This window comes from Balaenoptera physalus (assembly GCF_965194825.1).
Source record: "Balaenoptera physalus genome assembly, chromosome: 13".
NCBI classification, from domain to species: Eukaryota; Metazoa; Chordata; class Mammalia; order Artiodactyla; family Balaenopteridae; genus Balaenoptera; species Balaenoptera physalus.
This window is the reverse complement of record NC_138892.1, coordinates 100948582-100961247: the sequence shown is the minus strand read 5'-3', so window position 1 is coordinate 100961247 and position 12666 is coordinate 100948582. Positions and strand designations below refer to the sequence as shown.

The window sequence follows — 12666 nt, the reverse complement described above, 5'->3', positions numbered from 1 at the left end:
GCCCCTAGGTTCTTCATGACCTTTTTTTTTTTCTTAGATTCCATATATATGTGTTAGCATACAGTATTTGTTTTTCTCTTTCTGACTTACTTCACTCTGTATGACAGACTCTAGGTCCATCCACCTCACTACAAATAACTCAGTTTCGTTTCTTTTATGGCTGAGTAATATTCCATTGTATATATGTGCCACATCTTCTTTATCCATTCATCTGTTGATGGACACTTAGGTTGCTTCCATGTCCTGGCTATTGTAAATAGAGCTGCAATGAACATTTTGGTACATGTCTCTTTTTGAATTATGGTTTTCTCAGGGTATGGCCTGGTTTTCTCAGGGTATGGCCAGTAGTGGGATTGCTGGGTTGTATGGTAGTTCTATTTTTAGTTTTTTAAGGAACCTCCATACTGTTCTCCATAGTGGCTGTATCACTTTAGAGTCCCACCAACAGTGCCAGATGGTTCCCTTTTCTCCACACCCTCTCCAGCATTTATTGTTTGTAGATTTTTTGATGATGGCCATTCTGACCGGTGTCTGATGATACCTCATTGTAGTTTTGATTTGCATTTCTGTAATGATTAATGATGTTGAACATTCTTTCATGTGCTTGTTGGCAATCTGTATATCTTCTTTGGAGAAATGTCTGTTTAAGTCTTCTGCCCATTTTTGGATTGGGTTGTTTGGTTTTCTGATATTGAGCTGCATGAGCTGCTTGTAAATTTTGGAGATTAATCCTTTGTCATTTGCTTCATTTGCAAATATTTTCTCCCGTTCTGAGTGTTGTCTTTTGGTCTTGTTTATGGTTTCCTTTGCTGTGCAAAAGCTTTTAGGTTTCATTAGGTCCCATTTGTTTATTTTTGCTTTTATTTCCATTTCTCTAGGAGGTGGGTCAAAAAGGATCTTGCTGTGATGTATGTCATAGAGTGTTCTGCCTATGTTTTCCTCTAAGAGTTTGGTAGTGTCCGGCCTTACATTTAGGTCTTTAATCCATTTTGAGTTTATTTTTGTGTATGGTGTCAGGGAATGTTCTAATTTCATTCTTTTACATGTAGCTGTCCAGTTTTCCCAGCACCACTTATTGAAGAGGCTGTCTTTTCTCCACTGTATATTCTTGCCTCCTTTCTCAAAGATAAGGTGACCATATGTGCGTGGGTTTATCTCTGGGTTTTCTATCCTGTTCCATTGATCTATATTTCTGTTTTTGTGCCAGTACCATAGTGTCTTGATTACTGTAGCTTTGTAGTATAGTCTGAAGTCCGGGAGCCTGACTCCTCCAGCTCCGTTTTTCTTTCTCAAGATTGCTTTGGGGGCTTCCCTGGTGGCACAGTGGTTGGGCATCCGCCTGCCAATGCAGCGGACGCGGGTTCGGGCTCTGGTCTGGGAGGATCCCACGTGCCACGGAGCAGCTAGGCCCGTGTGCCACAACTACTGAGCCTGCGCGTCTGGAGCCTGTGCTCCGCAACAAGAGAGGCCGCGACAGTGAGAGGCCCCCGCACCGCAATGAAGAGTGGCCCCCGCTCGCCGCAACTAGAGAAAGCCCTCGCACAGAAACGAAGACCCAACACGGCCAAAAATAAATAAAAAAAAAAAAAAAAAAAAAAAAAAGATTGCTTTGGCTATTCGGGGTCTTTTGTGTTTCTATACGAATTGTGAAATTTTTTGTTCTAGTTCTGTGAAAAATGCCAGTGGTAGTTACTCCCTCTTTTTTGAATTAGAGTTTTGCTGGATGTAGGAGTTTTGGTTGGCAGTTTTTCTTTTAGCACTTTGAATGTATTAGCCCCCTGTCTTCTGGCCTCCAAAGTTTCTGATGAGAAATCTGCTGATAATTTTATTGAGATCCATAGAATGTGATGATTTGCTTCTGTCTTGCTTTTTTCAAAATTCTCTCTTTGTCCTGGGTTTTGAAAGTTTAAGTATAGTGTATCAACATGTGTCTGTTTGAGTTCATAAGGTGGAGACTGTTGAGCTTCTTAGATGTTTATATTCATGTCTTTCATCAAATTTGGGAAGTTTTCAGCCACTATTTCATCAAATATTATCTCTGCACAACTCCCCACCCCCCACCTCCCCGCCCGGTCTTCCTGGGACTCCCACAATGTGTAAGTTCACTGATTCTTCTGTCTGCTCAAATCTGCTTTGAATCCCTCTAAGTGAATTCTCATTTCTGTTATTGTACCTTTCAGCTCCAGAATTACTTATTGGTTTCTTTTTTATGTTTTCTGTCTACTGGTATTAACATTTTGTTAACACATTGTTTCTTTGACTTTCTTCACATCTTTCTTTAGTTCTTTGAGCATCTTTAAGGTAGTTTCTTTTAATGTCTTTGTCTAATCTCTCTGCCATTAATTAGGACTGCAGGAATGGTATCTGTTGATTTATTTCATTCCTTTTAGTGGCCATACTTTCTTGGTTTTCTGTATGCCTTGTTGGTTTTTGTTGAATTCTGCACATTTGAATCTAATGTGGAAACTATGGAAATCAGTCTCCCCCTTCCCCAGGGTTTGCTGTTTTTTGTTTACTGTTTTTGTTGTTTTGATTGTCGTAGGCTGTCTCTGTACTTCAGATCAGCCTAAGGTGCAATCTTAGTGTCTTTTAAGGTCTTTTCTGAACCTTTCCCTAGGCACTTGCAGTCACTTTTTAAATTTTCCCCATATGTGCAGTTGAATGTCCTAGTGTTTAGTGTATGGCTTCTGAGAGGGGAAAAATGACAAGGGAGAAAGGGGCAAAGAGGATATTTGAAGAAATAAAGTCCCCTGGAAGTGACTTCAGCTGGAAGGGGAGGGGCTTGTAAAAGTGGGAGGAGTGATGCAACAAAAATGGCTACTGGCCTCTTTGTCTGCACCTCTGATCAGAAGCTGCATCCAGCCATCAGAGCAGAGATGCCGGATATTTGGAGGGCAGTGTCCTTATAGACCACCCTGACTCCTGCAAGACATGTCAGCTGCTCCAGAACCAAGTGCAGTATTGCTAAAGAATGGGGGACGGGTAGTTGCTACTTTTCTAGAGCTGAAATTGACGAAAATTAACTGCACTTACCATGCCAGTATTTTCCTTCATTATCCTTCAGCAGACTGACAATGCATTTGTTGTTTAGGTGGCGAGACAGAGTCCTGATGTTCCCTACTCCTCCATCTTCCCGGAATCCTCTCTGTACTCATTTTTAATTGGTGTGTGTCTCTTTTTCTTTTTGTTTTGTAGTCTTGTATTATATTCTGGGGAAAAGTCTCTTACTGGATACATGTACTGTGAATATCTTCTCTCACTCTGTGGCTTGCCTTTTTCACTCTGTTAATGGCATCTTCTGGTCAGTGAAAGTTTTTAAATTTAATTAAGTATGGTTTATTTTTTCTTATTTTTTGATTAGTGCTTCTTGTGTCCCAATTAAGAAAATGTATGTGCCCAAGACTCCTTATTTTGAGATACATGCTGAAAACCTACTTCATAAAATACAACAATGTTAAGTGAAATTATTGTTAGGAAAAAGGGCATATACTATTTTCTAAGGGGAGGATGGGTATGTGACTGTAACTTTTGCTGGTTTAAAAAATAGTTAATAGAAGGATAAATCATAATTTTCCAAGTATGGTTACCTTTAGGGAAAAGAAAATGTTCAAGAGGACAGGGATGAGCTAGACTACTCTGACTCTAACAAGGTTGGCCATGTGTTGATAATTGAAAGTAGGTGATGGTACATTGGATTCATTATAGTATTTTTATTTTCTGTTTAGGAGTTTTCTTAATAAAATTAAAATAAATGGAGAGAACATTGGAACTGATGAAAATTTTTGACTCAAGGATAGAAGGAGAAAGTTCGGAATTTAAGCATTTTTGGTATGGCACTTTGATGAGATTATAGGTTGTTTCTTGCTCAGGTTAACTAGAGATATTTTAATTGCTTACAAATCAAATAACCTTCCCCATTACAGAAATTAATTCCAGAGAACATATTGCCAAAAGTAGACGCTCAGAGACTTGGTTACTTGGCATAGATAGGGCAGAAATCAATTAATACTACCTTTCTTATTTCAGAGTGGGGATCTCATAACCCATGGTACACAGTGGTGAAACTGGTTATTAAGTAATTACTTTTATTCACTTGGAATCATGGTCTTTTTGAAGATAAAGCCTTGGAATCTGTTAGGTACTGCCACAGGAAACTTTTTTTAGAGTATGAGGGATTTGGAAACAGACTGAATGGCCTTCTGAAGGCATTGGGGAACTTAAAGCAAAGGAATGATGAGAAGCTCAAATCTCTAAATTCTTCCTTCAAGGCAAATAACAAAATTCAGGGGCTTTCCAGTATTTAGGATTATAGGTCTAACCTAACCATTAGAGTATATTCTTGTTGAAAGGAGTCTTCCAGCTGTCATGCTGCTAGGGCTTTGGAGGGAATTCATGTGATACAATGAAAAGAGCTTCTGCCTTAGAACTAGTTAGATCTAGCTATCGTGGCTGATTTAGTTTTTAAACTAAACTGTTTTGCAGTTGGTCAGACTGGTTGTCTTGATACGGCTAAATTAAGTCTGCTGGTAAATTCTCTCCTTGATAAGTAGAGAAATTTCTAGATATCATGTAGTTAGGTCACCCGCTCTCGATTGCCAAAAGGAGGTTAGAACAGACTGATATAAATATTTGTCTTTAACCTGGAGCCACTGTTAAAAAGTTTACTCTTATTCAAAGTGGACAGGGACTTGACATTTAAAGGATATCACAAAGATACTTTGCTTACACTCTCCCTTTTTTTACATGAGTCTGTTGCTGGGAGACTGCAGTAAATTTTTATGGCTGGTTTCATTAATAGCGACCTAAATGATACATTTCCCCACTTTTCTTCTATATATTTTTCTATTAAACTATTTCAGTATAGATTGCTATCTTATGGGGGAAGAAAATGTAATTTTGGTTAGATATAACATTTCATATTTGGATAATAGTAAGAAAAAAATTCATAGTTTTCATGTTAAGTTAGCAAAATAGAAATATATCTTCTTGCTTCTAATACTGAGACCTTATGCATCAGATATCAAATAAATCAAGTTTGCTTGGGAGTTGAGAAAAAAAAGGAGATGAAGAATCAACAGCTACCATATGTGCCGTCAGCCTACCCCAACCCACCATTGTAAACTAAGAGTAATTGATAGCCACTAACAATTATTAACTACTTACTATGTGCCAATCTTTATCAAATACTTAACATGCACTTTCCGCCATCATCCTCCTCAAAACTGTTTAAGTGGGGCTAGGACTTTATCCCAAGGCTCAGAGTATCTTAAAATAGATGCTCAATGTTTTTGAATGAATAAAAGAATGAGTGGATAAGTGGATGAGTCCTTTAAGGGTATTTTATCTTTTTATCACTTTCATGAAATATTTTCTCCTGAGCCATTTTTTTCTATCTATAGAAAAGGTAAAGAGAATGTACTCAAACATTCAGAGCTTGAATGCCAGCATTTATAAAAGTAAGATTAATTAGAATTATTTAGCTAGTGGCATCACATTTTTCTACATTTGATATGTCCTACCTGCTTTTTGGGGTAGGGTCGGTTGTCTTGACCCCCAGATTCTGCATTTTTTAAAGGTACTTAGAGCAGAAGCTAGCCAGTCATTACCTTCAATAAAAGATGTTTTTAAAACAGACAGTCATAATCTGATTTTCCTCATCTCTTTCTCCTTTTCTCTCTCTTTTTTTCAAACACATGATGGTCAGCTGCAAAGCGGCAGTGCTCAGTGATAATGAGACACACTGTTGTAGTAGACTTCCTTTTGTTTCTTTCAGTACCACTGATGGACCTGGGAAAGGAATTTTATTGGTTCCTTATCATTCCCCAAAGAGCATACCATTGAAGAGAAGAATTTTCTTGCTACCTGGGATTAATAGTGAGATAAGGCTTGGAAGCAAATTGGACAGGAAAAGGATTGCTGAGGATGTTAAACAGGGGTAGTTTGATAGGAAACATAAAATATATCTTCGTAGGAAGCAGGTAAGCAGATAGAGAAGGCATGTATATTCTCAAAAGAATGGATTCTTTTATTCTTGTTTTTGATATTTGATAATTTAGATGTATGAGTTCTAACCCAGCCTTAATAAAGACTTTTTAGTGTTTTATATAACTCTTTTGAGAATTATCTGACCCTTGGTACTGTAAATTTCCATTATCAGTTGTCCTAGTCTCAAAATTTGGGTAATTACTTTTCATCCTACATTTTTGGGACCTGGTGGGGGAAACTAGCCAGTGATTTTTTAAGGTGATAATTTTTTAAATATTCATTTATTTATCCCCCCCCGCCTGCGTCGGGTCTTAGTTGCAGCACATGGGATCTTCGTTGAGGCATGCGGGATCTTGCCTTATGGCACGCAGGCTCTTGTTCGCAGTGCGCGGGCTTCTCTCTAGTTGTGACGTGTGGACTCCGGAGCGCATGGGCTCTGTAGTTTGCGGCACTTGGGCTTTCTTGTTGAGATGCGAGAGCTCAATAGTTGGGGCGTGCAGGCTTAGTTGCCGCGCGGCATGTGGGATCTTAGTTTCCCGACCACGGATCGAACCCGCGTCCCGTGCATTGGAAGGCGGATTCTTTACCACTGGACCACCAGGGAAGTCCCAAGCCAGTGATTTTTTAAAAAAAAAGTTTAGGAGGACAATTCTCATGTGAAGACAGTTTTGCATTTATAGTAGGCACCAGTTCTGTGTGACCTAAGCTCTCTTGCGGCAATCTTTTTTTAATGTCCTAAAGTAGATTAATTGATAAATAGATTTATAGTGAGTTGAGTATTTTAGAACGTTCAGAATTATCTCGTCTTTTTTGTTAATATAACTCTTTTTATTTTACATGTGGTGGTGAATTTAATAGCTTTGTCAGTTAAGTAATGGATTAGCATTCTGGATTATTGACCTAAACAACTAAAGTTTGTTATGTGAATTTAGCTGGAAGTAGGGAGCTCAGAAGTTATAAATCTCTTACCCTGACTCCTTGCTATTTCTAAGTAGAACTCACAGCCTGAGAAAGAACAGGTTAGATTTCTTGTCCTAAATTTGGTTTTGACTGCCTTTAGCAAGTTACTTTAGCTTTCAGTTAGTCTTCCCTCCTCCCCCTTCCAAGATGAACTAATATAAAGTTTTTACTGAAGTAGTAGCACTTGAAACATAAATGGCAAAGGAGATGGGTCACTGGCAGAATAGTAAATGGGCTTTTGGTGAGAGAAAGGATGAGAAAGCATTTTTTTTTAAAAAAGTGAAAAGCTGAGCAGCAAAACCCAGAGATTTTGAAACTGGAATGACAAGCATCACTTCTCTTTTAGAGAATACTTAAGAATTTGATACGTCTTGGGTTCTCCCCTCCAAATCGGGTTTTCATTAAGAATTTTAAACGAAGAGAAAAGTTGAAAGACTAGAATTATGAACAGGTATATTCTTGCTACCTAGATTGAGTGTTCAGTAGTAACCCCCTGTCATAGTTCTTTAATATCTCTTTCTCCTAGTATGTATAAACATTATGTACATTACACACAGCTTTTTGAGAGAGTCATTATCTTTTGAATACAAGTAGCTATCTTAATGTTCACCCCTAAATATTTCAGTATCTGAGGCCAAAAAATAAGGATATTGTTCCCTGTCAGCCAACACAATTAGCATGCCTAAGAAAAGTAAACTCTTTAATATCATTTCATATATACTCTAGAATCAGATTGTCGCAGTTGATTCCAAAACACCTTTTTCAGTTATTATTTTCAAATCAGGCTCTATAAGGTTCATGCATTGTATTTGGATGTAATGTCTACTTAGTCTTTCTAACTCTAGACATTCTTCCTATCTTTATTTCTAAAGTGACATCAACTTTTTGAAGTGATCAGAACAATGTCTCATATCCTGGATTTGTGTGATAGTTTTCTTGTGATGTCTGCCTCCTGAAGCTTCCTGTGAGTTGGCATGATTAGATAGAGTTCATGTGTTTTGTGCACACAGTTACCTCTTAGTTGACCATGGATACTTAATAGTGCGTCCTTCCAGGAGGCCCAAAATGATAGTCTGTGCCACTGTCGAGGATAAGTTTGATCACTGGGACAGGTAGTGTCTGCGTGGTCTGTTAGAAAAATCTGTTTTTATCTTTTGCCTAGCAATTCTTTGATATTTTGGCACTATACAGATATCCCATCCACCTTTCCTTATAATGATATTTTGATATTTCATTGGGATTTGCAAAATGGTGATTTTTCTAATTTTGCTATTCCTTCTATATTAATTGGCATTCTTCTCTAAAGAAGACCTTTTCCTACTGGTGATAAATAGCTCCTCCTGAAATGGGGGCATAAATGTAATTTTTCCTCATTATTTACCAGTTTTTATTTATTTATTTTTTAATAAATTTATTTATTTTTGGCTGCGTTGGGTCTTTGTTGCTGCGTGTGGGCTTTCTCTAGTTGCGGAGAGCGTGGGCTTCTTATTGTGGTAGCTTTTCTTGTTGCAGAGCACGGGCTCTAGGTGCGCAGGCTTCAGTAGTTGTGGCACATGGGCTCAGTAGTTGTGGCACGCAGGCTTAGTTGCCCCGTGGCATGTGGATCTTAGTTTCCCGACCAGGGTTCGAACCCGCATCCCCTGTATTGGCAGGCGGATTCTTAACCATTGCACCACCAGGGAAGTCCCTACCAGCTTTTAGAATACAGATTTATGTAATAGCTCCTCAAGTGATAGCAAATGAGCCTCCCTTCTCCATTATCATTATAGATTAATGAGCTTTTTTTGCATTGTTAGTAGTTTTTTTTTTTTTTCTTTGAAATTTGGCTAAATGAAAGCTCTTTCAGGCTGTCTCCCGTGTTCTAGTAACTCATCTGTCTTAATCTTTGAGTGCGTCCTTGATTTTTGGCACAGAGACTGTGTAGCTTTTTAATTGTGTACAAATAGCTCCTTCACTGGAAACTTCCAGTTTAAATTCTTAAAATTTGTTAGCTTTAAAATGATTCCAGAGGCTCTGGTAAATCCTCTGGAATACTAAAGGATGGAAGAAAAAGAAATGCCAGTCAGCAGATAAGCCTATCCTTACTTCCTGAGGATAAAAACACCTAGTACTTATCGTGTAGCCAAACTAGTTTCAAAAAGCACAGGTGTAGAGCAGGCTACATGAGAGATTTCCCACTTAATTACTGGCAAGGAGATTATTAATATCCCAAAGGAATCTTTCAACTTGGGAGAATAATCAGCCCTCAGCACCTTCTCACTCTGCCTTGACAACAGTAGCAGCCTTTTAATACATAATACATTTTTATCTAAAAAACGTAGGAACAAAAATTGTTCCCAACCCCATTGCTATTCTAAGGTTAACTCATTATTTATTGGCTTTTAATGTTTAATCATACACTTAATTCAAAACTTACCCAAAATATTTATATTGAAATTTCTATCCCAGTATGAAACGAAACTAGATGAATAGTTTCATACGTTGCTGTTCAAGATGATGAGCAAAAAAGACAGTATACGCTTGAGGAAGTGGAATTGAAAACAAAGCTGACTGGTAGCACATTCAATTGGAATAGCTGTTTTCACAATGAGTAGAGTGGAATTGTGCCTGTGTATAATGAATAACAGGGATCTAAGGAAAAGAGTCATTCTCCCTATATTTCAGTTTTATAAGCTCTGCATCAAAGATGAGTGGTATTTACTAAGAGTACTCAAGAGATCAGTAATACTTTGCCTTTTTTTTGGCTCACATTCATCAGTACCTGCCCTTCTTTCTGGGCAGCCTCGGATCACCTTCTGCTTGTCTAGGATAATAAAGTGTCTGTTTCTGTTACAGGAGGCATTGAATTTCTTTCCATCCTCAATAATGCCCATATAGTATACTATGCAGATCTGACTGTGCTTTGGATAAAGTACTCCCATATTCCCAATTTCCGTTGGCAGCAGACCGAGAGTGGAACACATTGCCTTCTCTATCCCCTTTCTTAAAAGGAGCAAAAAGTGTCTCCATTTTAGGGAAATGAGAAGATAATGTCATAATGGATGAATTTTCTCTTGACAGTTGACAGTGTCTCTTTTCCTGATCACTCAAGTTTTCCCAAACTCAATCTTTGTTTTACCTCTGTTTCATTAAATGAATTTGATTGTTCTCTCCAGGTAACACTGACTTTCTTATTTTTCATATTACTACTTAAAACTAGATTTTCCTGTTTTTTTGACTCATTTCTCCTCAGGTGTTTGCTTCCTTCTCGTGTCCCTTAACTGAGATTCATCAAATCCAGTCATAGGAATTTCCATTTTTTCTTTTTCTTTTTTCAGCCTATACATCCCCATTTCTTTAGGTATTAAGTCTTGGGCTGATTCCTTCTGTAAGCACACACACACTCCACACTACCAGATATGAATTATTTTACACACCTGTAATACACATGTGTATTGTATATACACATCTGTATAGTTCCCATCCGTACTTCAACTATAACAGAATAGTTCTACTTTGATGTTATCACCAGAATCTTTCATATCTACATCCAGAGGCAGCATCTTTTGCCGTAAACTGGGTTCCCTTTTCACCTTTCCCATTCTCCATGTCCCCTTTTAACTCCCAATTTGGTCACTAGGCTTTTTTCTGATTTCAAGTAAAATGCTGTTTAGATCTTCCTGTTGAGGCAAGTCAGCACAAAAGCCCAGGAAATGGGAAAATGTAGGATTGCAGAAATCTGCTGCTGCTGATCTCAAGATGCCTGTAACAGCATGGTCAGTGAATGACTGCAAGGAGAATGCCTGAAGCCTTTGGCAAAAAACCTCACATCTGCTGATGACCACAGTGCTACCTGTAGCTGCCCCTGGAGAATAATGACTTCTACTTCTCTTTGACTTTTAAAATTTTGTGTAATTGTCTCTCATTGGTGGATTCTCAAAATGGAATTCTGCTGGCAAGGGAGAGTAGGAAGTGCTTCTAGGCCCTGCCATACAAGGAGGGAGTAAAAGATGGGGATGGTGTGAAGTATTCACAGGTAATATCAAGCACATAACCTCAGTTCCCTTAATCAGAACAGATAAAATCTCTTTTGGCTCAGAATTGTGGATCCAGCAATTCTGCTTCTGTATATTACCTCAAGGAAATGAAATCACTATCTTGAGGATTTATCTGCACCCCCATGTTCATAGCAGCTTTATTTATAATAGTTACAACGTGGAAGCAAACTAAGTGTCCATTGACAGATGAATGTATAAAGAATACGGTGTACACACACACACTCACTCACTCACTCACTATAAAAGTCCTGGGTATGTAAATGTATATATAGTACAGTGACTAGTCAAGGACCTTATCTGCTTTATTTACCAATCTATTCCCAACTTTTAGAAAAGAATCTGACACATAGTAATTACTTAATGTTTATTCAATGAATGAATGTCCATGAGTAAAGGATTGATCATATGGTGTATCTTTAAGTATAATTCTATTGAGCCCAATACAGTTATATGTGCACTGACTTAGATGTCTGGTATAATTTTAAGTGATGAGAGAAAGTGACAAAATGATGTAAACAAAGTATCGCATTTGTCTAAAAATTATCTATATATTTTTCTATAATTAGATAATGGTGGGGAAAATACTATTAACATACTATTAGTTAACTATTAACTATTAGTTAATACATACTGTTAACACTAAGTATGTAGGATGTTGGATGGGAGGTAAATGGGTTATATTTTTGTATTTGAATGTTTTAAATAAGTATATGTAGTTTTTTTTTTTAATTTTTATTTATTTATGTATTTATTTATTTATGGCTGTGTTGGGTCTTCGTTTCTGTGCGAGGGCTTTCTCTAGTTGTGGCAAGTGGGGGCCACTCTTCATCGCAGTACGCGGGCCTCTCACTATCGCAGGCTCTCCTGTTGCGGAGCACAGGCTGCAGACGTGCGGGCTCAGTAATTGTGGCTCACGGGCCCAGGCGCTCCGCGGCATGTGGGATCTTCCCAGACCAGGGCTGAAACCTGTGTCCCCTGCATTGGCAGGCGGATTCTCAACCACTGCGCCACCAGGGAAGCCCCTATATGTGGTTTTTTAATGGAAGTAGGTTGTAAGGAGCAACAAGTACCTTGTTCCTTTATTATTTGGGACCTCTTTAAAAATAGAATGGTATTGGATAAAACTCAAGAAACTGCTCTTTTAAAAATTCTCTTTTTGGGGCTTCCCTGGTGGCCCAGTGGTTAAGAATCCGCCTGCCAATGCAGGAGACACGGGTTCAAGCCCTGGTCTGGGAAGATCCCACATGCCGCGGAGCAACTAAGCCCATGCGCCACAGCTACTGAGCCTGTGCTCTAGAGCCTTCGAGCCACAGCTACTGAAGCCCGTGAGCCGAGGGCCCGTGCTCCGCAACAAGAGAAGCCACCGCAATGAGAAGCCCGTGAACCGCAACGAAGAGTGGCCCCCGCTCGCCACAACGAGAGAAAGCCCGCGCCCAGCAACGAAGACCCAACGCAGCCATAAATAAATAAATAGATAAATAAATTTATTAAAAAAAATTCTCTTTTTGTACTAAAAGCATATATCCTCACTTAAAAAAGATAGAGAATTGCATGGAGCAAAATGTTTTAAAGTTCCTCATTCTGCCTTTCTCTTCCTGCCTTGCCACCCACACATACTCAGAGAAAGCCATTTTTATATATTTTCTGTACATATATAAACACAAAAGTTATTTACTCTTTAAAA

The 12666-nt window shown here is 38.5% G+C and overlaps 1 protein-coding gene across 5 annotated transcripts in view; it reads left to right on the top strand.

The window, feature by feature from the left end:
• The window catches only part of RIMKLB (ribosomal modification protein rimK like family member B), a 55794-nt gene that overhangs the window by 23062 nt on the left and 20066 nt on the right, over positions 1–12666 (top strand). The window lies entirely within an intron of this gene.